A 23,382-nucleotide genomic window follows, 5' to 3' on the forward strand; every position below is an offset into this window, starting at 1 on the left:
TGGTAAGATAGGTTGTCAGGTCTCCTGAGTTGCGCAGTGTTCTTAGGCACTGCAATGCAGAGCAGGATCCTGGTTCAAGTCTGTGTCCTCTGTTGCAGCCGGCCGCGACCGGGAGACCCATGGGGCGGTGCACAATTGGCCCGGTGTCGTCTCGTTTAGGGGACGGTTTGGCCGGCAGGGATGTTCTTGTCCCATCGTGCACTAGCGATTCCTGTGGAAGGCCGGGTGCAATGCACACTGACACGGTCGCCAGGTGTACGGTGTTTCCTCTGACACATTGGTGCTGCTCGTTTCCAGGTTAAGTGAGCAGTGCAGCTTGGCTGGGTTGTGTTTCAGAGGACGCGTGGCTCTCAACCTTCACCTATCCTGAGTCTGTTGTGGAGATGGGACAAGACTGTAACTACCAATTGGATATCATGAAATTTGGCAGTAAAAAATAAATGAAAGGTTAATTGGCACTCTAAATGGAAACTGACCTCCTGGTGTAGCCTAATGCCTGGAGCGTAATGGTGCAAAGGCCATCAGCAGCGGGAGGAGGAGATTCGGGAAAAGGTTTTGTTCTTCTGGTTAGGTTAGGTTAGGTTAGGGCACCCTCTTGAGTAATGCTTAAAGCATCAGACAAGCTCAGTAGCCTACATATAGTTGATTTTATTCAGTTTATATATGGAAAAACACACTTTTAAAAATTTGAACCAGTCATCTGGTCGAAAGAACGGCTTTTGGTCGACTCGAAAAAATGTTGTCGGGGACTTCAGCAATGGATCAGTCAAATAATTTCTAGGTAACAATCAAATACCTTACTGTGATTGTTTTCAATGAAAATGATCCAAAATAAGCAAAAATGACTTGTTAGTAAAGAGCAATTTGTCAAGCAAGAATTTTGCTAGGAATGTCTGGCATTGTCTGAGTGGAAAGGGGGAAGCCTGAAAACTAGCTGTTATTGGCAGAGCCGTTTGGAACTCTTTGTTATTGGTCTATTAATTAATTTACCGCCTGGTGATGTCAGTGATGTGTTTTTAGGGAATCCCATTATTATCCTGAAAATGTCAAATGTAGGTTGTCTTTTACTTTCATTTTCAAACAGAGACGGCTCCTGTTAGTTATTTGGTAAGCGTTGGTGGTATAGTGGTGAGCATAGCTGCCTTCCAAGCAGTTGACCCGGGTTCGATTCCCGGCCAACGCAACTGTGTATTTTGTTTGAATCACCCTTTGAAATGAATCCGCTCATAAATCTCGTGCAGCTGTTTTGATCTCAGTATCAAATAGGGCTGACACCTTTTAGTCAACTGGTCCATAGGCTGTTGGTCGACTGAGAATTTTGTAGTCGAGCAAATACTGATCTGACAGTATTTCTGATTCTCTTTAATCCCCACCACTTATGAGCTGTGGAGCTTCTCAAAGTACATTTTTCTTCACCTCAAACAGCATGGAAACAAAGTCTGTTTTTACATCCATTGAGAATGACAATAGTTCCTCAATGTAGCCTATTTGAAAAATATTGCCAGCTCTCTCCCTTTGGATAAGCACTCAGCAAAAAATAATAAAATGTCATGCTCTGATCCGTTGGAAACTTTATAAAACAGGACTACCTGATTTCTTCTTGTCCTTGCTTAAATAGCCTGATATTGAGCCCACAGCTGTGTCTGCCCGGAGGTCACTGGCAGGGGAAACTGAGGGTCCAAAATATTTTATACGATGTTGCAAGTTTGTTAGCTCAAGCATCTGCCTGGACCAAGTTGATTAGTTGCTACATTGTTACATGTTCGTTGCAGAAAGGCCATGTGTGGCCGGAGTGATTTATTTTTTATCAGGATATTCACCTTCAGACTGTAATGATTTTATTTGTTGGCTTCATGTAGGCCGTTTTTACATTGTTGGCAATGGAAATAGAAGTGACTTTTAGATTTGTGTAGTTACCATTTTGGTTGAGATATCATTTTTATTCATCACTTGAAAATGATTTTGAGATACGAAGACTTTACATATGAAATAAATCAAACTGTTCTACGAAAATATGCATATGAAAACCATAACTGGCACGCAGATCGGTAGTAATGGTAAGATAGGTTGTCAGGTCTCCTGAGTTGCGCAGTGTTCTTAGGCACTGCAATGCAGAGCAGGATCCTGGTTCAAGTCTGTGTCCTCTGTTGCAGCCGGCCGCGACCGGGAGACCCATGGGGCGGTGCACAATTGGCCCGGTGTCGTCTCGTTTAGGGGACGGTTTGGCCGGCAGGGATGTTCTTGTCCCATCGTGCACTAGCGATTCCTGTGGAAGGCCGGGTGCAATGCACACTGACACGGTCGCCAGGTGTACGGTGTTTCCTCTGACACATTGGTGCTGCTCGTTTCCAGGTTAAGTGAGCAGTGCAGCTTGGCTGGGTTGTGTTTCAGAGGACGCGTGGCTCTCAACCTTCACCTATCCTGAGTCTGTTGTGGAGATGGGACAAGACTGTAACTACCAATTGGATATCATGAAATTTGGCAGTAAAAAATAAATGAAAGGTTAATTGGCACTCTAAATGGAAACTGACCTCCTGGTGTAGCCTAATGCCTGGAGCGTAATGGTGCAAAGGCCATCAGCAGCGGGAGGAGGAGATTCGGGAAAAGGTTTTGTTCTTCTGGTTAGGTTAGGTTAGGTTAGGTTAGGGCACCCTCTTGAGTAATGCTTAAAGCATCAGACAAGCTCAGTAGCCTACATATAGTTGATTTTATTCAGTTTATATATGGAAAAACACACTTTTAAAAATTTGAACCAGTCATCTGGTCGAAAGAACGGCTTTTGGTCGACTCGAAAAAATGTTGTCGGGGACTTCAGCAATGGATCAGTCAAATAATTTCTAGGTAACAATCAAATACCTTACTGTGATTGTTTTCAATGAAAATGATCCAAAATAAGCAAAAATGACTTGTTAGTAAAGAGCAATTTGTCAAGCAAGAATTTTGCTAGGAATGTCTGGCATTGTCTGAGTGGAAAGGGGGAAGCCTGAAAACTAGCTGTTATTGGCAGAGCCGTTTGGAACTCTTTGTTATTGGTCTATTAATTAATTTACCGCCTGGTGATGTCAGTGATGTGTTTTTAGGGAATCCCATTATTATCCTGAAAATGTCAAATGTAGGTTGTCTTTTACTTTCATTTTCAAACAGAGACGGCTCCTGTTAGTTATTTGGTAAGCGTTGGTGGTATAGTGGTGAGCATAGCTGCCTTCCAAGCAGTTGACCCGGGTTCGATTCCCGGCCAACGCAACTGTGTATTTTGTTTGAATCACCCTTTGAAATGAATCCGCTCATAAATCTCGTGCAGCTGTTTTGATCTCAGTATCAAATAGGGCTGACACCTTTTAGTCAACTGGTCCATAGGCTGTTGGTCGACTGAGAATTTTGTAGTCGAGCAAATACTGATCTGACAGTATTTCTGATTCTCTTTAATCCCCACCACTTATGAGCTGTGGAGCTTCTCAAAGTAAATTTTTCTTCACCTCAAACAGCATGGAAACAAAGTCTGTTTTTACATCCATTGAGAATGACAATAGTTCCTCAATGTAGCCTATTTGAAAAATATTGCCAGCTCTCTCCCTTTGGATAAGCACTCAGCAAAAAATAATAAAATGTCATGCTCTGATCCGTTGGAAACTTTATAAAACAGGACTACCTGATTTCTTCTTGTCCTTGCTTAAATAGCCTGATATTGAGCCCACAGCTGTGTCTGCCCGGAGGTCACTGGCAGGGGAAACTGAGGGTCCAAAATATTTTATACGATGTTGCAAGTTTGTTAGCTCAAGCATCTGCCTGGACCAAGTTGATTAGTTGCTACATTGTTACATGTTCGTTGCAGAAAGGCCATGTGTGGCCGGAGTGATTTATTTTTTATCAGGATATTCACCTTCAGACTGTAATGATTTTATTTGTTGGCTTCATGTAGGCCGTTTTTACATTGTTGGCAATGGCAATAGAAGTGACTTTTAGATTTGTGTAGTTACCATTTTGGTTGAGATATCATTTTTATTCATCACTTGAAAATGATTTTGAGATACGAAGACTTTACATATGAAATAAATCAAACTGTTCTACGAAAATATGCATATGAAAACCATAACTGGCACGCAGATCGGTAGTAATGGTAAGATAGGTTGTCAGGTCTCCTGAGTTGCGCAGTGTTCTTAGGCACTGCAATGCAGAGCAGGATCCTGGTTCAAGTCTGTGTCCTCTGTTGCAGCCGGCCGCGACCGGGAGACCCATGGGGCGGTGCACAATTGGCCCGGTGTCGTCTCGTTTAGGGGACGGTTTGGCCGGCAGGGATGTTCTTGTCCCATCGTGCACTAGCGATTCCTGTGGAAGGCCGGGTGCAATGCACACTGACACGGTCGCCAGGTGTACGGTGTTTCCTCTGACACATTGGTGCTGCTCGTTTCCAGGTTAAGTGAGCAGTGCAGCTTGGCTGGGTTGTGTTTCAGAGGACGCGTGGCTCTCAACCTTCACCTATCCTGAGTCTGTTGTGGAGATGGGACAAGACTGTAACTACCAATTGGATATCATGAAATTTGGCAGTAAAAAATAAATGAAAGGTTAATTGGCACTCTAAATGGAAACTGACCTCCTGGTGTAGCCTAATGCCTGGAGCGTAATGGTGCAAAGGCCATCAGCAGCGGGAGGAGGAGATTCGGGAAAAGGTTTTGTTCTTCTGGTTAGGTTAGGTTAGGTTAGGGCACCCTCTTGAGTAATGCTTAAAGCATCAGACAAGCTCAGTAGCCTACATATAGTTGATTTTATTCAGTTTATATATGGAAAAACACACTTTTAAAAATTTGAACCAGTCATCTGGTCGAAAGAACGGCTTTTGGTCGACTCGAAAAAATGTTGTCGGGGACTTCAGCAATGGATCAGTCAAATAATTTCTAGGTAACAATCAAATACCTTACTGTGATTGTTTTCAATGAAAATGATCCAAAATAAGCAAAAATGACTTGTTAGTAAAGAGCAATTTGTCAAGCAAGAATTTTGCTAGGAATGTCTGGCATTGTCTGAGTGGAAAGGGGGAAGCCTGAAAACTAGCTGTTATTGGCAGAGCCGTTTGGAACTCTTTGTTATTGGTCTATTAATTAATTTACCGCCTGGTGATGTCAGTGATGTGTTTTTAGGGAATCCCATTATTATCCTGAAAATGTCAAATGTAGGTTGTCTTTTACTTTCATTTTCAAACAGAGACGGCTCCAGGTAGTTATTTGGTAAGCGTTGGTGGTATAGTGGTGAGCATAGCTGCCTTCCAAGCAGTTGACCCGGGTTCGATTCCCGGCCAACGCAACTGTGTATTTTGTTTGAATCACCCTTTGAAATGAATCCGCTCATAAATCTCGTGCAGCTGTTTTGATCTCAGTATCAAATAGGGCTGACACCTTTTAGTCAACTGGTCCATAGGCTGTTGGTCGACTGAGAATTTTGTAGTCGAGCAAATACTGATCTGACAGTATTTCTGATTCTCTTTAATCCCCACCACTTATGAGCTGTGGAGCTTCTCAAAGTAAATTTTTCTTCACCTCAAACAGCATGGAAACAAAGTCTGTTTTTACATCCATTGAGAATGACAATAGTTCCTCAATGTAGCCTATTTGAAAAATATTGCCAGCTCTCTCCCTTTGGATAAGCACTCAGCAAAAAATAATAAAATGTCATGCTCTGATCCGTTGGAAACTTTATAAAACAGGACTACCTGATTTCTTCTTGTCCTTGCTTAAATAGCCTGATATTGAGCCCACAGCTGTGTCTGCCCGGAGGTCACTGGCAGGGGAAACTGAGGGTCCAAAATATTTTATACGATGTTGCAAGTTTGTTAGCTCAAGCATCTGCCTGGACCAAGTTGATTAGTTGCTACATTGTTACATGTTCGTTGCAGAAAGGCCATGTGTGGCCGGAGTGATTTATTTTTTATCAGGATATTCACCTTCAGACTGTAATGATTTTATTTGTTGGCTTCATGTAGGCCGTTTTTACATTGTTGGCAATGGAAATAGAAGTGACTTTTAGATTTGTGTAGTTACCATTTTGGTTGAGATATCATTTTTATTCATCACTTGAAAATGATTTTGAGATACGAAGACTTTACATATGAAATAAATCAAACTGTTCTACGAAAATATGCATATGAAAACCATAACTGGCACGCAGATCGGTAGTAATGGTAAGATAGGTTGTCAGGTCTCCTGAGTTGCGCAGTGTTCTTAGGCACTGCAATGCAGAGCAGGATCCTGGTTCAAGTCTGTGTCCTCTGTTGCAGCCGGCCGCGACCGGGAGACCCATGGGGCGGTGCACAATTGGCCCGGTGTCGTCTCGTTTAGGGGACGGTTTGGCCGGCAGGGATGTTCTTGTCCCATCGTGCACTAGCGATTCCTGTGGAAGGCCGGGTGCAATGCACACTGACACGGTCGCCAGGTGTACGGTGTTTCCTCTGACACATTGGTGCTGCTCGTTTCCAGGTTAAGTGAGCAGTGCAGCTTGGCTGGGTTGTGTTTCAGAGGACGCGTGGCTCTCAACCTTCACCTATCCTGAGTCTGTTGTGGAGATGGGACAAGACTGTAACTACCAATTGGATATCATGAAATTTGGCAGTAAAAAATAAATGAAAGGTTAATTGGCACTCTAAATGGAAACTGACCTCCTGGTGTAGCCTAATGCCTGGAGCGTAATGGTGCAAAGGCCATCAGCAGCGGGAGGAGGAGATTCGGGAAAAGGTTTTGTTCTTCTGGTTAGGTTAGGTTAGGTTAGGTTAGGGCACCCTCTTGAGTAATGCTTAAAGCATCAGACAAGCTCAGTAGCCTACATATAGTTGATTTTATTCAGTTTATATATGGAAAAACACACTTTTAAAAATTTGAACCAGTCATCTGGTCGAAAGAACGGCTTTTGGTCGACTCGAAAAAATGTTGTCGGGGACTTCAGCAATGGATCAGTCAAATAATTTCTAGGTAACAATCAAATACCTTACTGTGATTGTTTTCAATGAAAATGATCCAAAATAAGCAAAAATGACTTGTTAGTAAAGAGCAATTTGTCAAGCAAGAATTTTGCTAGGAATGTCTGGCATTGTCTGAGTGGAAAGGGGGAAGCCTGAAAACTAGCTGTTATTGGCAGAGCCGTTTGGAACTCTTTGTTATTGGTCTATTAATTAATTTACCGCCTGGTGATGTCAGTGATGTGTTTTTAGGGAATCCCATTATTATCCTGAAAATGTCAAATGTAGGTTGTCTTTTACTTTCATTTTCAAACAGAGACGGCTCCAGGTAGTTATTTGGTAAGCGTTGGTGGTATAGTGGTGAGCATAGCTGCCTTCCAAGCAGTTGACCCGGGTTCGATTCCCGGCCAACGCAACTGTGTATTTTGTTTGAATCACCCTTTGAAATGAATCCGCTCATAAATCTCGTGCAGCTGTTTTGATCTCAGTATCAAATAGGGCTGACACCTTTTAGTCAACTGGTCCATAGGCTGTTGGTCGACTGAGAATTTTGTAGTCGAGCAAATACTGATCTGACAGTATTTCTGATTCTCTTTAATCCCCACCACTTATGAGCTGTGGAGCTTCTCAAAGTAAATTTTTCTTCACCTCAAACAGCATGGAAACAAAGTCTGTTTTTACATCCATTGAGAATGACAATAGTTCCTCAATGTAGCCTATTTGAAAAATATTGCCAGCTCTCTCCCTTTGGATAAGCACTCAGCAAAAAATAATAAAATGTCATGCTCTGATCCGTTGGAAACTTTATAAAACAGGACTACCTGATTTCTTCTTGTCCTTGCTTAAATAGCCTGATATTGAGCCCACAGCTGTGTCTGCCCGGAGGTCACTGGCAGGGGAAACTGAGGGTCCAAAATATTTTATACGATGTTGCAAGTTTGTTAGCTCAAGCATCTGCCTGGACCAAGTTGATTAGTTGCTACATTGTTACATGTTCGTTGCAGAAAGGCCATGTGTGGCCGGAGTGATTTATTTTTTATCAGGATATTCACCTTCAGACTGTAATGATTTTATTTGTTGGCTTCATGTAGGCCGTTTTTACATTGTTGGCAATGGAAATAGAAGTGACTTTTAGATTTGTGTAGTTACCATTTTGGTTGAGATATCATTTTTATTCATCACTTGAAAATGATTTTGAGATACGAAGACTTTACATATGAAATAAATCAAACTGTTCTACGAAAATATGCATATGAAAACCATAACTGGCACGCAGATCGGTAGTAATGGTAAGATAGGTTGTCAGGTCTCCTGAGTTGCGCAGTGTTCTTAGGCACTGCAATGCAGAGCAGGATCCTGGTTCAAGTCTGTGTCCTCTGTTGCAGCCGGCCGCGACCGGGAGACCCATGGGGCGGTGCACAATTGGCCCGGTGTCGTCTCGTTTAGGGGACGGTTTGGCCGGCAGGGATGTTCTTGTCCCATCGTGCACTAGCGATTCCTGTGGAAGGCCGGGTGCAATGCACACTGACACGGTCGCCAGGTGTACGGTGTTTCCTCTGACACATTGGTGCTGCTCGTTTCCAGGTTAAGTGAGCAGTGCAGCTTGGCTGGGTTGTGTTTCAGAGGACGCGTGGCTCTCAACCTTCACCTATCCTGAGTCTGTTGTGGAGATGGGACAAGACTGTAACTACCAATTGGATATCATGAAATTTGGCAGTAAAAAATAAATGAAAGGTTAATTGGCACTCTAAATGGAAACTGACCTCCTGGTGTAGCCTAATGCCTGGAGCGTAATGGTGCAAAGGCCATCAGCAGCGGGAGGAGGAGATTCGGGAAAAGGTTTTGTTCTTCTGGTTAGGTTAGGTTAGGTTAGGTTAGGGCACCCTCTTGAGTAATGCTTAAAGCATCAGACAAGCTCAGTAGCCTACATATAGTTGATTTTATTCAGTTTATATATGGAAAAACACACTTTTAAAAATTTGAACCAGTCATCTGGTCGAAAGAACGGCTTTTGGTCGACTCGAAAAAATGTTGTCGGGGACTTCAGCAATGGATCAGTCAAATAATTTCTAGGTAACAATCAAATACCTTACTGTGATTGTTTTCAATGAAAATGATCCAAAATAAGCAAAAATGACTTGTTAGTAAAGAGCAATTTGTCAAGCAAGAATTTTGCTAGGAATGTCTGGCATTGTCTGAGTGGAAAGGGGGAAGCCTGAAAACTAGCTGTTATTGGCAGAGCCGTTTGGAACTCTTTGTTATTGGTCTATTAATTAATTTACCGCCTGGTGATGTCAGTGATGTGTTTTTAGGGAATCCCATTATTATCCTGAAAATGTCAAATGTAGGTTGTCTTTTACTTTCATTTTCAAACAGAGACGGCTCCAGGTAGTTATTTGGTAAGCGTTGGTGGTATAGTGGTGAGCATAGCTGCCTTCCAAGCAGTTGACCCGGGTTCGATTCCCGGCCAACGCAACTGTGTATTTTGTTTGAATCACCCTTTGAAATGAATCCGCTCATAAATCTCGTGCAGCTGTTTTGATCTCAGTATCAAATAGGGCTGACACCTTTTAGTCAACTGGTCCATAGGCTGTTGGTCGACTGAGAATTTTGTAGTCGAGCAAATACTGATCTGACAGTATTTCTGATTCTCTTTAATCCCCACCACTTATGAGCTGTGGAGCTTCTCAAAGTACATTTTTCTTCACCTCAAACAGCATGGAAACAAAGTCTGTTTTTACATCCATTGAGAATGACAATAGTTCCTCAATGTAGCCTATTTGAAAAATATTGCCAGCTCTCTCCCTTTGGATAAGCACTCAGCAAAAAATAATAAAATGTCATGCTCTGATCCGTTGGAAACTTTATAAAACAGGACTACCTGATTTCTTCTTGTCCTTGCTTAAATAGCCTGATATTGAGCCCACAGCTGTGTCTGCCCGGAGGTCACTGGCAGGGGAAACTGAGGGTCCAAAATATTTTATACGATGTTGCAAGTTTGTTAGCTCAAGCATCTGCCTGGACCAAGTTGATTAGTTGCTACATTGTTACATGTTCGTTGCAGAAAGGCCATGTGTGGCCGGAGTGATTTATTTTTTATCAGGATATTCACCTTCAGACTGTAATGATTTTATTTGTTGGCTTCATGTAGGCCGTTTTTACATTGTTGGCAATGGAAATAGAAGTGACTTTTAGATTTGTGTAGTTACCATTTTGGTTGAGATATCATTTTTATTCATCACTTGAAAATGATTTTGAGATACGAAGACTTTACATATGAAATAAATCAAACTGTTCTACGAAAATATGCATATGAAAACCATAACTGGCACGCAGATCGGTAGTAATGGTAAGATAGGTTGTCAGGTCTCCTGAGTTGCGCAGTGTTCTTAGGCACTGCAATGCAGAGCAGGATCCTGGTTCAAGTCTGTGTCCTCTGTTGCAGCCGGCCGCGACCGGGAGACCCATGGGGCGGTGCACAATTGGCCCGGTGTCGTCTCGTTTAGGGGACGGTTTGGCCGGCAGGGATGTTCTTGTCCCATCGTGCACTAGCGATTCCTGTGGAAGGCCGGGTGCAATGCACACTGACACGGTCGCCAGGTGTACGGTGTTTCTCTGACACATTGGTGCTGCTCGTTTCCAGGTTAAGTGAGCAGTGCAGCTTGGCTGGGTTGTGTTTCAGAGGACGCGTGGCTCTCAACCTTCACCTATCCTGAGTCTGTTGTGGAGATGGGACAAGACTGTAACTACCAATTGGATATCATGAAATTTGGCAGTAAAAAATAAATGAAAGGTTAATTGGCACTCTAAATGGAAACTGACCTCCTGGTGTAGCCTAATGCCTGGAGCGTAATGGTGCAAAGGCCATCAGCAGCGGGAGGAGGAGATTCGGGAAAAGGTTTTGTTCTTCTGGTTAGGTTAGGTTAGGTTAGGTTAGGGCACCCTCTTGAGTAATGCTTAAAGCATCAGACAAGCTCAGTAGCCTACATATAGTTGATTTTATTCAGTTTATATATGGAAAAACACACTTTTAAAAATTTGAACCAGTCATCTGGTCGAAAGAACGGCTTTTGGTCGACTCGAAAAAATGTTGTCGGGGACTTCAGCAATGGATCAGTCAAATAATTTCTAGGTAACAATCAAATACCTTACTGTGATTGTTTTCAATGAAAATGATCCAAAATAAGCAAAAATGACTTGTTAGTAAAGAGCAATTTGTCAAGCAAGAATTTTGCTAGGAATGTCTGGCATTGTCTGAGTGGAAAGGGGGAAGCCTGAAAACTAGCTGTTATTGGCAGAGCCGTTTGGAACTCTTTGTTATTGGTCTATTAATTAATTTACCGCCTGGTGATGTCAGTGATGTGTTTTTAGGGAATCCCATTATTATCCTGAAAATGTCAAATGTAGGTTGTCTTTTACTTTCATTTTCAAACAGAGACGGCTCCAGGTAGTTATTTGGTAAGCGTTGGTGGTATAGTGGTGAGCATAGCTGCCTTCCAAGCAGTTGACCCGGGTTCGATTCCCGGCCAACGCAACTGTGTATTTTGTTTGAATCACCCTTTGAAATGAATCCGCTCATAAATCTCGTGCAGCTGTTTTGATCTCAGTATCAAATAGGGCTGACACCTTTTAGTCAACTGGTCCATAGGCTGTTGGTCGACTGAGAATTTTGTAGTCGAGCAAATACTGATCTGACAGTATTTCTGATTCTCTTTAATCCCCACCACTTATGAGCTGTGGAGCTTCTCAAAGTACATTTTTCTTCACCTCAAACAGCATGGAAACAAAGTCTGTTTTTACATCCATTGAGAATGACAATAGTTCCTCAATGTAGCCTATTTGAAAAATATTGCCAGCTCTCTCCCTTTGGATAAGCACTCAGCAAAAAATAATAAAATGTCATGCTCTGATCCGTTGGAAACTTTATAAAACAGGACTACCTGATTTCTTCTTGTCCTTGCTTAAATAGCCTGATATTGAGCCCACAGCTGTGTCTGCCCGGAGGTCACTGGCAGGGGAAACTGAGGGTCCAAAATATTTTATACGATGTTGCAAGTTTGTTAGCTCAAGCATCTGCCTGGACCAAGTTGATTAGTTGCTACATTGTTACATGTTCGTTGCAGAAAGGCCATGTGTGGCCGGAGTGATTTATTTTTTATCAGGATATTCACCTTCAGACTGTAATGATTTTATTTGTTGGCTTCATGTAGGCCGTTTTTACATTGTTGGCAATGGCAATAGAAGTGACTTTTAGATTTGTGTAGTTACCATTTTGGTTGAGATATCATTTTTATTCATCACTTGAAAATGATTTTGAGATACGAAGACTTTACATATGAAATAAATCAAACTGTTCTACGAAAATATGCATATGAAAACCATAACTGGCACGCAGATCGGTAGTAATGGTAAGATAGGTTGTCAGGTCTCCTGAGTTGCGCAGTGTTCTTAGGCACTGCAATGCAGAGCAGGATCCTGGTTCAAGTCTGTGTCCTCTGTTGCAGCCGGCCGCGACCGGGAGACCCATGGGGCGGTGCACAATTGGCCCGGTGTCGTCTCGTTTAGGGGACGGTTTGGCCGGCAGGGATGTTCTTGTCCCATCGTGCACTAGCGATTCCTGTGGAAGGCCGGGTGCAATGCACACTGACACGGTCGCCAGGTGTACGGTGTTTCCTCTGACACATTGGTGCTGCTCGTTTCCAGGTTAAGTGAGCAGTGCAGCTTGGCTGGGTTGTGTTTCAGAGGACGCGTGGCTCTCAACCTTCACCTATCCTGAGTCTGTTGTGGAGATGGGACAAGACTGTAACTACCAATTGGATATCATGAAATTTGGCAGTAAAAAATAAATGAAAGGTTAATTGGCACTCTAAATGGAAACTGACCTCCTGGTGTAGCCTAATGCCTGGAGCGTAATGGTGCAAAGGCCATCAGCAGCGGGAGGAGGAGATTCGGGAAAAGGTTTTGTTCTTCTGGTTAGGTTAGGTTAGGTTAGGTTAGGGCACCCTCTTGAGTAATGCTTAAAGCATCAGACAAGCTCAGTAGCCTACATATAGTTGATTTTATTCAGTTTATATATGGAAAAACACACTTTTAAAAATTTGAACCAGTCATCTGGTCGAAAGAACGGCTTTTGGTCGACTCGAAAAAATGTTGTCGGGGACTTCAGCAATGGATCAGTCAAATAATTTCTAGGTAACAATCAAATACCTTACTGTGATTGTTTTCAATGAAAATGATCCAAAATAAGCAAAAATGACTTGTTAGTAAAGAGCAATTTGTCAAGCAAGAATTTTGCTAGGAATGTCTGGCATTGTCTGAGTGGAAAGGGGGAAGCCTGAAAACTAGCTGTTATTGGCAGAGCCGTTTGGAACTCTTTGTTATTGGTCTATTAATTAATTTACCGCCTGGTGATGTCAGTGATGTGTTTTTAGGGAATCCCATTATTATCCTGAAAATGTCAAATGTAGGTTGTCTTTTACTTTCATTTTCAAACAGAGACGGCTCCAGGTAGTTATTTGGTAAGCGTTGGTGGTATAGTGGTGAGCATAGCTGCCTTCCAAGCAGTTGACCCGGGTTCGATTCCCGGCCAACGCAACTGTGTATTTTGTTTGAATCACCCTTTGAAATGAATCCGCTCATAAATCTCGTGCAGCTGTTTTGATCTCAGTATCAAATAGGGCTGACACCTTTTAGTCAACTGGTCCATAGGCTGTTGGTCGACTGAGAATTTTGTAGTCGAGCAAATACTGATCTGACAGTATTTCTGATTCTCTTTAATCCCCACCACTTATGAGCTGTGGAGCTTCTCAAAGTACATTTTTCTTCACCTCAAACAGCATGGAAACAAAGTCTGTTTTTACATCCATTGAGAATGACAATAGTTCCTCAATGTAGCCTATTTGAAAAATATTGCCAGCTCTCTCCCTTTGGATAAGCACTCAGCAAAAAATAATAAAATGTCATGCTCTGATCCGTTGGAAACTTTATAAAACAGGACTACCTGATTTCTTCTTGTCCTTGCTTAAATAGCCTGATATTGAGCCCACAGCTGTGTCTGCCCGGAGGTCACTGGCAGGGGAAACTGAGGGTCCAAAATATTTTATACGATGTTGCAAGTTTGTTAGCTCAAGCATCTGCCTGGACCAAGTTGATTAGTTGCTACATTGTTACATGTTCGTTGCAGAAAGGCCATGTGTGGCCGGAGTGATTTATTTTTTATCAGGATATTCACCTTCAGACTGTAATGATTTTATTTGTTGGCTTCATGTAGGCCGTTTTTACATTGTTGGCAATGGCAATAGAAGTGACTTTTAGATTTGTGTAGTTACCATTTTGGTTGAGATATCATTTTTATTCATCACTTGAAAATGATTTTGAGATACGAAGACTTTACATATGAAATAAATCAAACTGTTCTACGAAAATATGCATATGAAAACCATAACTGGCACGCAGATCGGTAGTAATGGTAAGATAGGTTGTCAGGTCTCCTGAGTTGCGCAGTGTTCTTAGGCACTGCAATGCAGAGCAGGATCCTGGTTCAAGTCTGTGTCCTCTGTTGCAGCCGGCCGCGACCGGGAGACCCATGGGGCGGTGCACAATTGGCCCGGTGTCGTCTCGTTTAGGGGACGGTTTGGCCGGCAGGGATGTTCTTGTCCCATCGTGCACTAGCGATTCCTGTGGAAGGCCGGGTGCAATGCACACTGACACGGTCGCCAGGTGTACGGTGTTTCCTCTGACACATTGGTGCTGCTCGTTTCCAGGTTAAGTGAGCAGTGCAGCTTGGCTGGGTTGTGTTTCAGAGGACGCGTGGCTCTCAACCTTCACCTATCCTGAGTCTGTTGTGGAGATGGGACAAGACTGTAACTACCAATTGGATATCATGAAATTTGGCAGTAAAAAATAAATGAAAGGTTAATTGGCACTCTAAATGGAAACTGACCTCCTGGTGTAGCCTAATGCCTGGAGCGTAATGGTGCAAAGGCCATCAGCAGCGGGAGGAGGAGATTCGGGAAAAGGTTTTGTTCTTCTGGTTAGGTTAGGTTAGGTTAGGTTAGGGCACCCTCTTGAGTAATGCTTAAAGCATCAGACAAGCTCAGTAGCCTACATATAGTTGATTTTATTCAGTTTATATATGGAAAAACACACTTTTAAAAATTTGAACCAGTCATCTGGTCGAAAGAACGGCTTTTGGTCGACTCGAAAAAATGTTGTCGGGGACTTCAGCAATGGATCAGTCAAATAATTTCTAGGTAACAATCAAATACCTTACTGTGATTGTTTTCAATGAAAATGATCCAAAATAAGCAAAAATGACTTGTTAGTAAAGAGCAATTTGTCAAGCAAGAATTTTGCTAGGAATGTCTGGCATTGTCTGAGTGGAAAGGGGGAAGCCTGAAAACTAGCTGTTATTGGCAGAGCCGTTTGGAACTCTTTGTTATTGGTCTATTAATTAATTTACCGCCTGGTGATGTCAGTGATGTGTTTTTAGGGAATCCCATTATTATCCTGAAAATGTCAAATGTAGGTTGTCTTTTACTTTCATTTTCAAACAGAGACGGCTCCAGGTAGTTATTTGGTAAGCGTTGGTGGTATAGTGGTGAGCATAGCTGCCTTCCAAGCAGTTGACCCGGGTTCGATTCCCGGCCAACGCAACTGTGTATTTTGTTTGAATCACCCTTTGAAATGAATCCGCTCATAAATCTCGTGCAGCTGTTTTGATCTCAGTATCAAATAGGGCTGACACCTTTTAGTCAACTGGTCCATAGGCTGTTGGTCGACTGAGAATTTTGTAGTCGAGCAAATACTGATCTGACAGTATTTCTGATTCTCTTTAATCCCCACCACTTATGAGCTGTGGAGCTTCTCAAAGTAAATTTTTCTTCACCTCAAACAGCATGGAAACAAAGTCTGTTTTTACATCCATTGAGAATGACAATAGTTCCTCAATGTAGCCTATTTGAAAAATATTGCCAGCTCTCTCCCTTTGGATAAGCACTCAGCAAAAAATAATAAAATGTCATGCTCTGATCCGTTGGAAACTTTATAAAACAGGACTACCTGATTTCTTCTTGTCCTTGCTTAAATAGCCTGATATTGAGCCCACAGCTGTGTCTGCCCGGAGGTCACTGGCAGGGGAAACTGAGGGTCCAAAATATTTTATACGATGTTGCAAGTTTGTTAGCTCAAGCATCTGCCTGGACCAAGTTGATTAGTTGCTACATTGTTACATGTTCGTTGCAGAAAGGCCATGTGTGGCCGGAGTGATTTATTTTTTATCAGGATATTCACCTTCAGACTGTAATGATTTTATTTGTTGGCTTCATGTAGGCCGTTTTTACATTGTTGGCAATGGAAATAGAAGTGACTTTTAGATTTGTGTAGTTACCATTTTGGTTGAGATATCATTTTTATTCATCACTTGAAAATGATTTTGAGATACGAAGACTTTACATATGAAATAAATCAAACTGTTCTACGAAAATATGCATATGAAAACCATAACTGGCACGCAGATCGGTAGTAATGGTAAGATAGGTTGTCAGGTCTCCTGAGTTGCGCAGTGTTCTTAGGCACTGCAATGCAGAGCAGGATCCTGGTTCAAGTCTGTGTCCTCTGTTGCAGCCGGCCGCGACCGGGAGACCCATGGGGCGGTGCACAATTGGCCCGGTGTCGTCTCGTTTAGGGGACGGTTTGGCCGGCAGGGATGTTCTTGTCCCATCGTGCACTAGCGATTCCTGTGGAAGGCCGGGTGCAATGCACACTGACACGGTCGCCAGGTGTACGGTGTTTCCTCTGACACATTGGTGCTGCTCGTTTCCAGGTTAAGTGAGCAGTGCAGCTTGGCTGGGTTGTGTTTCAGAGGACGCGTGGCTCTCAACCTTCACCTATCCTGAGTCTGTTGTGGAGATGGGACAAGACTGTAACTACCAATTGGATATCATGAAATTTGGCAGTAAAAAATAAATGAAAGGTTAATTGGCACTCTAAATGGAAACTGACCTCCTGGTGTAGCCTAATGCCTGGAGCGTAATGGTGCAAAGGCCATCAGCAGCGGGAGGAGGAGATTCGGGAAAAGGTTTTGTTCTTCTGGTTAGGTTAGGTTAGGTTAGGTTAGGGCACCCTCTTGAGTAATGCTTAAAGCATCAGACAAGCTCAGTAGCCTACATATAGTTGATTTTATTCAGTTTATATATGGAAAAACACACTTTTAAAAATTTGAACCAGTCATCTGGTCGAAAGAACGGCTTTTGGTCGACTCGAAAAAATGTTGTCGGGGACTTCAGCAATGGATCAGTCAAATAATTTCTAGGTAACAATCAAATACCTTACTGTGATTGTTTTCAATGAAAATGATCCAAAATAAGCAAAAATGACTTGTTAGTAAAGAGCAATTTGTCAAGCAAGAATTTTGCTAGGAATGTCTGGCATTGTCTGAGTGGAAAGGGGGAAGCCTGAAAACTAGCTGTTATTGGCAGAGCCGTTTGGAACTCTTTGTTATTGGTCTATTAATTAATTTACCGCCTGGTGATGTCAGTGATGTGTTTTTAGGGAATCCCATTATTATCCTGAAAATGTCAAATGTAGGTTGTCTTTTACTTTCATTTTCAAACAGAGACGGCTCCAGGTAGTTATTTGGTAAGCGTTGGTGGTATAGTGGTGAGCATAGCTGCCTTCCAAGCAGTTGACCCGGGTTCGATTCCCGGCCAACGCAACTGTGTATTTTGTTTGAATCACCCTTTGAAATGAATCCGCTCATAAATCTCGTGCAGCTGTTTTGATCTCAGTATCAAATAGGGCTGACACCTTTTAGTCAACTGGTCCATAGGCTGTTGGTCGACTGAGAATTTTGTAGTCGAGCAAATACTGATCTGACAGTATTTCTGATTCTCTTTAATCCCCACCACTTATGAGCTGTGGAGCTTCTCAAAGTACATTTTTCTTCACCTCAAACAGCATGGAAACAAAGTCTGTTTTTACATCCATTGAGAATGACAATAGTTCCTCAATGTAGCCTATTTGAAAAATATTGCCAGCTCTCTCCCTTTGGATAAGCACTCAGCAAAAAATAATAAAATGTCATGCTCTGATCCGTTGGAAACTTTATAAAACAGGACTACCTGATTTCTTCTTGTCCTTGCTTAAATAGCCTGATATTGAGCCCACAGCTGTGTCTGCCCGGAGGTCACTGGCAGGGGAAACTGAGGGTCCAAAATATTTTATACGATGTTGCAAGTTTGTTAGCTCAAGCATCTGCCTGGACCAAGTTGATTAGTTGCTACATTGTTACATGTTCGTTGCAGAAAGGCCATGTGTGGCCGGAGTGATTTATTTTTTATCAGGATATTCACCTTCAGACTGTAATGATTTTATTTGTTGGCTTCATGTAGGCCGTTTTTACATCGTTGGCAATGGAAATAGAAGTGACTTTTAGATTTGTGTAGTTACCATTTTGGTTGAGATATCATTTTTATTCATCACTTGAAAATGATTTTGAGATACGAAGACTTTACATATGAAATAAATCAAACTGTTCTACGAAAATATGCATATGAAAACCATAACTGGCACGCAGATCGGTAGTAATGGTAAGATAGGTTGTCAGGTCTCCTGAGTTGCGCAGTGTTCTTAGGCACTGCAATGCAGAGCAGGATCCTGGTTCAAGTCTGTGTCCTCTGTTGCAGCCGGCCGCGACCGGGAGACCCATGGGGCGGTGCACAATTGGCCCGGTGTCGTCTCGTTTAGGGGACGGTTTGGCCGGCAGGGATGTTCTTGTCCCATCGTGCACTAGCGATTCCTGTGGAAGGCCGGGTGCAATGCACACTGACACGGTCGCCAGGTGTACGGTGTTTCCTCTGACACATTGGTGCTGCTCGTTTCCAGGTTAAGTGAGCAGTGCAGCTTGGCTGGGTTGTGTTTCAGAGGACGCGTGGCTCTCAACCTTCACCTATCCTGAGTCTGTTGTGGAGATGGGACAAGACTGTAACTACCAATTGGATATCATGAAATTTGGCAGTAAAAAATAAATGAAAGGTTAATTGGCACTCTAAATGGAAACTGACCTCCTGGTGTAGCCTAATGCCTGGAGCGTAATGGTGCAAAGGCCATCAGCAGCGGGAGGAGGAGATTCGGGAAAAGGTTTTGTTCTTCTGGTTAGGTTAGGTTAGGTTAGGGGGCACCCTCTTGAGTAATGCTTAAAGCATCAGACAAGCTCAGTAGCCTACATATAGTTGATTTTATTCAGTTTATATATGGAAAAACACACTTTTAAAAATTTGAACCAGTCATCTGGTCGAAAGAACGGCTTTTGGTCGACTCGAAAAAATGTTGTCGGGGACTTCAGCAATGGATCAGTCAAATAATTTCTAGGTAACAATCAAATACCTTACTGTGATTGTTTTCAATGAAAATGATCCAAAATAAGCAAAAATGACTTGTTAGTAAAGAGCAATTTGTCAAGCAAGAATTTTGCTAGGAATGTCTGGCATTGTCTGAGTGGAAAGGGGGAAGCCTGAAAACTAGCTGTTATTGGCAGAGCCGTTTGGAACTCTTTGTTATTGGTCTATTAATTAATTTACCGCCTGGTGATGTCAGTGATGTGTTTTTAGGGAATCCCATTATTATCCTGAAAATGTCAAATGTAGGTTGTCTTTTACTTTCATTTTCAAACAGAGACGGCTCCAGGTAGTTATTTGGTAAGCGTTGGTGGTATAGTGGTGAGCATAGCTGCCTTCCAAGCAGTTGACCCGGGTTCGATTCCCGGCCAACGCAACTGTGTATTTTGTTTGAATCACCCTTTGAAATGAATCCGCTCATAAATCTCGTGCAGCTGTTTTGATCTCAGTATCAAATAGGGCTGACACCTTTTAGTCAACTGGTCCATAGGCTGTTGGTCGACTGAGAATTTTGTAGTCGAGCAAATACTGATCTGACAGTATTTCTGATTCTCTTTAATCCCCACCACTTATGAGCTGTGGAGCTTCTCAAAGTACATTTTTCTTCACCTCAAACAGCATGGAAACAAAGTCTGTTTTTACATCCATTGAGAATGACAATAGTTCCTCAATGTAGCCTATTTGAAAAATATTGCCAGCTCTCTCCCTTTGGATAAGCACTCAGCAAAAAATAATAAAATGTCATGCTCTGATCCGTTGGAAACTTTATAAAACAGGACTACCTGATTTCTTCTTGTCCTTGCTTAAATAGCCTGATATTGAGCCCACAGCTGTGTCTGCCCGGAGGTCACTGGCAGGGGAAACTGAGGGTCCAAAATATTTTATACGATGTTGCAAGTTTGTTAGCTCAAGCATCTGCCTGGACCAAGTTGATTAGTTGCTACATTGTTACATGTTCGTTGCAGAAAGGCCATGTGTGGCCGGAGTGATTTATTTTTTATCAGGATATTCACCTTCAGACTGTAATGATTTTATTTGTTGGCTTCATGTAGGCCGTTTTTACATTGTTGGCAATGGCAATAGAAGTGACTTTTAGATTTGTGTAGTTACCATTTTGGTTGAGATATCATTTTTATTCATCACTTGAAAATGATTTTGAGATACGAAGACTTTACATATGAAATAAATCAAACTGTTCTACGAAAATATGCATATGAAAACCATAACTGGCACGCAGATCGGTAGTAATGGTAAGATAGGTTGTCAGGTCTCCTGAGTTGCGCAGTGTTCTTAGGCACTGCAATGCAGAGCAGGATCCTGGTTCAAGTCTGTGTCCTCTGTTGCAGCCGGCCGCGACCGGGAGACCCATGGGGCGGTGCACAATTGGCCCGGTGTCGTCTCGTTTAGGGGACGGTTTGGCCGGCAGGGATGTTCTTGTCCCATCGTGCACTAGCGATTCCTGTGGAAGGCCGGGTGCAATGCACACTGACACGGTCGCCAGGTGTACGGTGTTTCCTCTGACACATTGGTGCTGCTCGTTTCCAGGTTAAGTGAGCAGTGCAGCTTGGCTGGGTTGTGTTTCAGAGGACGCGTGGCTCTCAACCTTCACCTATCCTGAGTCTGTTGTGGAGATGGGACAAGACTGTAACTACCAATTGGATATCATGAAATTTGGCAGTAAAAAATAAATGAAAGGTTAATTGGCACTCTAAATGGAAACTGACCTCCTGGTGTAGCCTAATGCCTGGAGCGTAATGGTGCAAAGGCCATCAGCAGCGGGAGGAGGAGATTCGGGAAAAGGTTTTGTTCTTCTGGTTAGGTTAGGTTAGGTTAGGGGGCACCCTCTTGAGTAATGCTTAAAGCATCAGACAAGCTCAGTAGCCTACATATAGTTGATTTTATTCAGTTTATATATGGAAAAACACACTTTTAAAAATTTGAACCAGTCATCTGGTCGAAAGAACGGCTTTTGGTCGACTCGAAAAAATGTTGTCGGGGACTTCAGCAATGGATCAGTCAAATAATTTCTAGGTAACAATCAAATACCTTACTGTGATTGTTTTCAATGAAAATGATCCAAAATAAGCAAAAATGACTTGTTAGTAAAGAGCAATTTGTCAAGCAAGAATTTTGCTAGGAATGTCTGGCATTGTCTGAGTGGAAAGGGGGAAGCCTGAAAACTAGCTGTTATTGGCAGAGCCGTTTGGAACTCTTTGTTATTGGTCTATTAATTAATTTACCGCCTGGTGATGTCAGTGATGTGTTTTTAGGGAATCCCATTATTATCCTGAAAATGTCAAATGTAGGTTGTCTTTTACTTTCATTTTCAAACAGAGACGGCTCCTGTTAGTTATTTGGTAAGCGTTGGTGGTATAGTGGTGAGCATAGCTGCCTTCCAAGCAGTTGACCCGGGTTCGATTCCCGGCCAACGCAACTGTGTATTTTGTTTGAATCACCCTTTGAAATGAATCCGCTCATAAATCTCGTGCAGCTGTTTTGATCTCAGTATCAAATAGGGCTGACACCTTTTAGTCAACTGGTCCATAGGCTGTTGGTCGACTGAGAATTTTGTAGTCGAGCAAATACTGATCTGACAGTATTTCTGATTCTCTTTAATCCCCACCACTTATGAGCTGTGGAGCTTCTCAAAGTACATTTTTCTTCACCTCAAACAGCATGGAAACAAAGTCTGTTTTTACATCCATTGAGAATGACAATAGTTCCTCAATGTAGCCTATTTGAAAAATATTGCCAGCTCTCTCCCTTTGGATAAGCACTCAGCAAAAAATAATAAAATGTCATGCTCTGATCCGTTGGAAACTTTATAAAACAGGACTACCTGATTTCTTCTTGTCCTTGCTTAAATAGCCTGATATTGAGCCCACAGCTGTGTCTGCCCGGAGGTCACTGGCAGGGGAAACTGAGGGTCCAAAATATTTTATACGATGTTGCAAGTTTGTTAGCTCAAGCATCTGCCTGGACCAAGTTGATTAGTTGCTACATTGTTACATGTTCGTTGCAGAAAGGCCATGTGTGGCCGGAGTGATTTATTTTTTATCAGGATATTCACCTTCAGACTGTAATGATTTTATTTGTTGGCTTCATGTAGGCCGTTTTTACATTGTTGGCAATGGCAATAGAAGTGACTTTTAGATTTGTGTAGTTACCATTTTGGTTGAGATATCATTTTTATTCATCACTTGAAAATGATTTTGAGATACGAAGACTTTACATATGAAATAAATCAAACTGTTCTACGAAAATATGCATATGAAAACCATAACTGGCACGCAGATCGGTAGTAATGGTAAGATAGGTTGTCAGGTCTCCTGAGTTGCGCAGTGTTCTTAGGCACTGCAATGCAGAGCAGGATCCTGGTTCAAGTCTGTGTCCTCTGTTGCAGCCGGCCGCGACCGGGAGACCCATGGGGCGGTGCACAATTGGCCCGGTGTCGTCTCGTTTAGGGGACGGTTTGGCCGGCAGGGATGTTCTTGTCCCATCGTGCACTAGCGATTCCTGTGGAAGGCCGGGTGCAATGCACACTGACACGGTCGCCAGGTGTACGGTGTTTCCTCTGACACATTGGTGCTGCTCGTTTCCAGGTTAAGTGAGCAGTGCAGCTTGGCTGGGTTGTGTTTCAGAGGACGCGTGGCTCTCAACCTTCACCTATCCTGAGTCTGTTGTGGAGATGGGACAAGACTGTAACTACCAATTGGATATCATGAAATTTGGCAGTAAAAAATAAATGAAAGGTTAATTGGCACTCTAAATGGAAACTGACCTCCTGGTGTAGCCTAATGCCTGGAGCGTAATGGTGCAAAGGCCATCAGCAGCGGGAGGAGGAGATTCGGGAAAAGGTTTTGTTCTTCTGGTTAGGTTAGGTTAGGTTAGGGCACCCTCTTGAGTAATGCTTAAAGCATCAGACAAGCTCAGTAGCCTACATATAGTTGATTTTATTCAGTTTATATATGGAAAAACACACTTTTAAAAATTTGAACCAGTCATCTGGTCGAAAGAACGGCTTTTGGTCGACTCGAAAAAATG

At 42.6% G+C, this 23,382-nt stretch overlaps 11 non-coding genes across 11 annotated transcripts; all 11 read left to right on the top strand.

The window, feature by feature from the left end:
- Positions 1 to 1,111: 1,111 nt before the first annotated feature.
- trnag-ucc (transfer RNA glycine (anticodon UCC)) lies at positions 1,112 to 1,183 on the top strand. Its single transcript has one exon. It is a non-coding gene; the product is annotated as a tRNA-Gly (tRNA).
- Positions 1,184 to 3,171: 1,988 nt separating this feature from the next.
- trnag-ucc (transfer RNA glycine (anticodon UCC)) lies at positions 3,172 to 3,243 on the top strand. The gene has a single exon. It is a non-coding gene; the product is annotated as a tRNA-Gly (tRNA).
- Positions 3,244 to 5,226: 1,983 nt separating this feature from the next.
- On the top strand, positions 5,227 to 5,298 carry trnag-ucc (transfer RNA glycine (anticodon UCC)). Its single transcript has one exon. It is a non-coding gene; the product is annotated as a tRNA-Gly (tRNA).
- A 1,988-nt stretch (positions 5,299 to 7,286) lies between these two features.
- On the top strand, positions 7,287 to 7,358 carry trnag-ucc (transfer RNA glycine (anticodon UCC)). The gene has a single exon. It is a non-coding gene; the product is annotated as a tRNA-Gly (tRNA).
- Positions 7,359 to 9,346: 1,988 nt separating this feature from the next.
- On the top strand, positions 9,347 to 9,418 carry trnag-ucc (transfer RNA glycine (anticodon UCC)). The gene has a single exon. It is a non-coding gene; the product is annotated as a tRNA-Gly (tRNA).
- A 1,987-nt stretch (positions 9,419 to 11,405) lies between these two features.
- trnag-ucc (transfer RNA glycine (anticodon UCC)) lies at positions 11,406 to 11,477 on the top strand. Its single transcript has one exon. It is a non-coding gene; the product is annotated as a tRNA-Gly (tRNA).
- Positions 11,478 to 13,465: 1,988 nt separating this feature from the next.
- trnag-ucc (transfer RNA glycine (anticodon UCC)) lies at positions 13,466 to 13,537 on the top strand. Its single transcript has one exon. It is a non-coding gene; the product is annotated as a tRNA-Gly (tRNA).
- Positions 13,538 to 15,525: 1,988 nt separating this feature from the next.
- Positions 15,526 to 15,597, top strand: trnag-ucc (transfer RNA glycine (anticodon UCC)). Its single transcript has one exon. It is a non-coding gene; the product is annotated as a tRNA-Gly (tRNA).
- Positions 15,598 to 17,585: 1,988 nt separating this feature from the next.
- Positions 17,586 to 17,657, top strand: trnag-ucc (transfer RNA glycine (anticodon UCC)). The gene has a single exon. It is a non-coding gene; the product is annotated as a tRNA-Gly (tRNA).
- A 1,985-nt stretch (positions 17,658 to 19,642) lies between these two features.
- trnag-ucc (transfer RNA glycine (anticodon UCC)) lies at positions 19,643 to 19,714 on the top strand. The gene has a single exon. It is a non-coding gene; the product is annotated as a tRNA-Gly (tRNA).
- Positions 19,715 to 21,699: 1,985 nt separating this feature from the next.
- trnag-ucc (transfer RNA glycine (anticodon UCC)) lies at positions 21,700 to 21,771 on the top strand. The gene has a single exon. It is a non-coding gene; the product is annotated as a tRNA-Gly (tRNA).
- Positions 21,772 to 23,382: the final 1,611 nt, after the last annotated feature.

The sequence above is a fragment of the Oncorhynchus masou genome, chromosome 17, assembly GCF_036934945.1.
Source record: "Oncorhynchus masou masou isolate Uvic2021 chromosome 17, UVic_Omas_1.1, whole genome shotgun sequence".
Taxonomy (NCBI): Eukaryota; Metazoa; Chordata; class Actinopteri; order Salmoniformes; family Salmonidae; genus Oncorhynchus; species Oncorhynchus masou.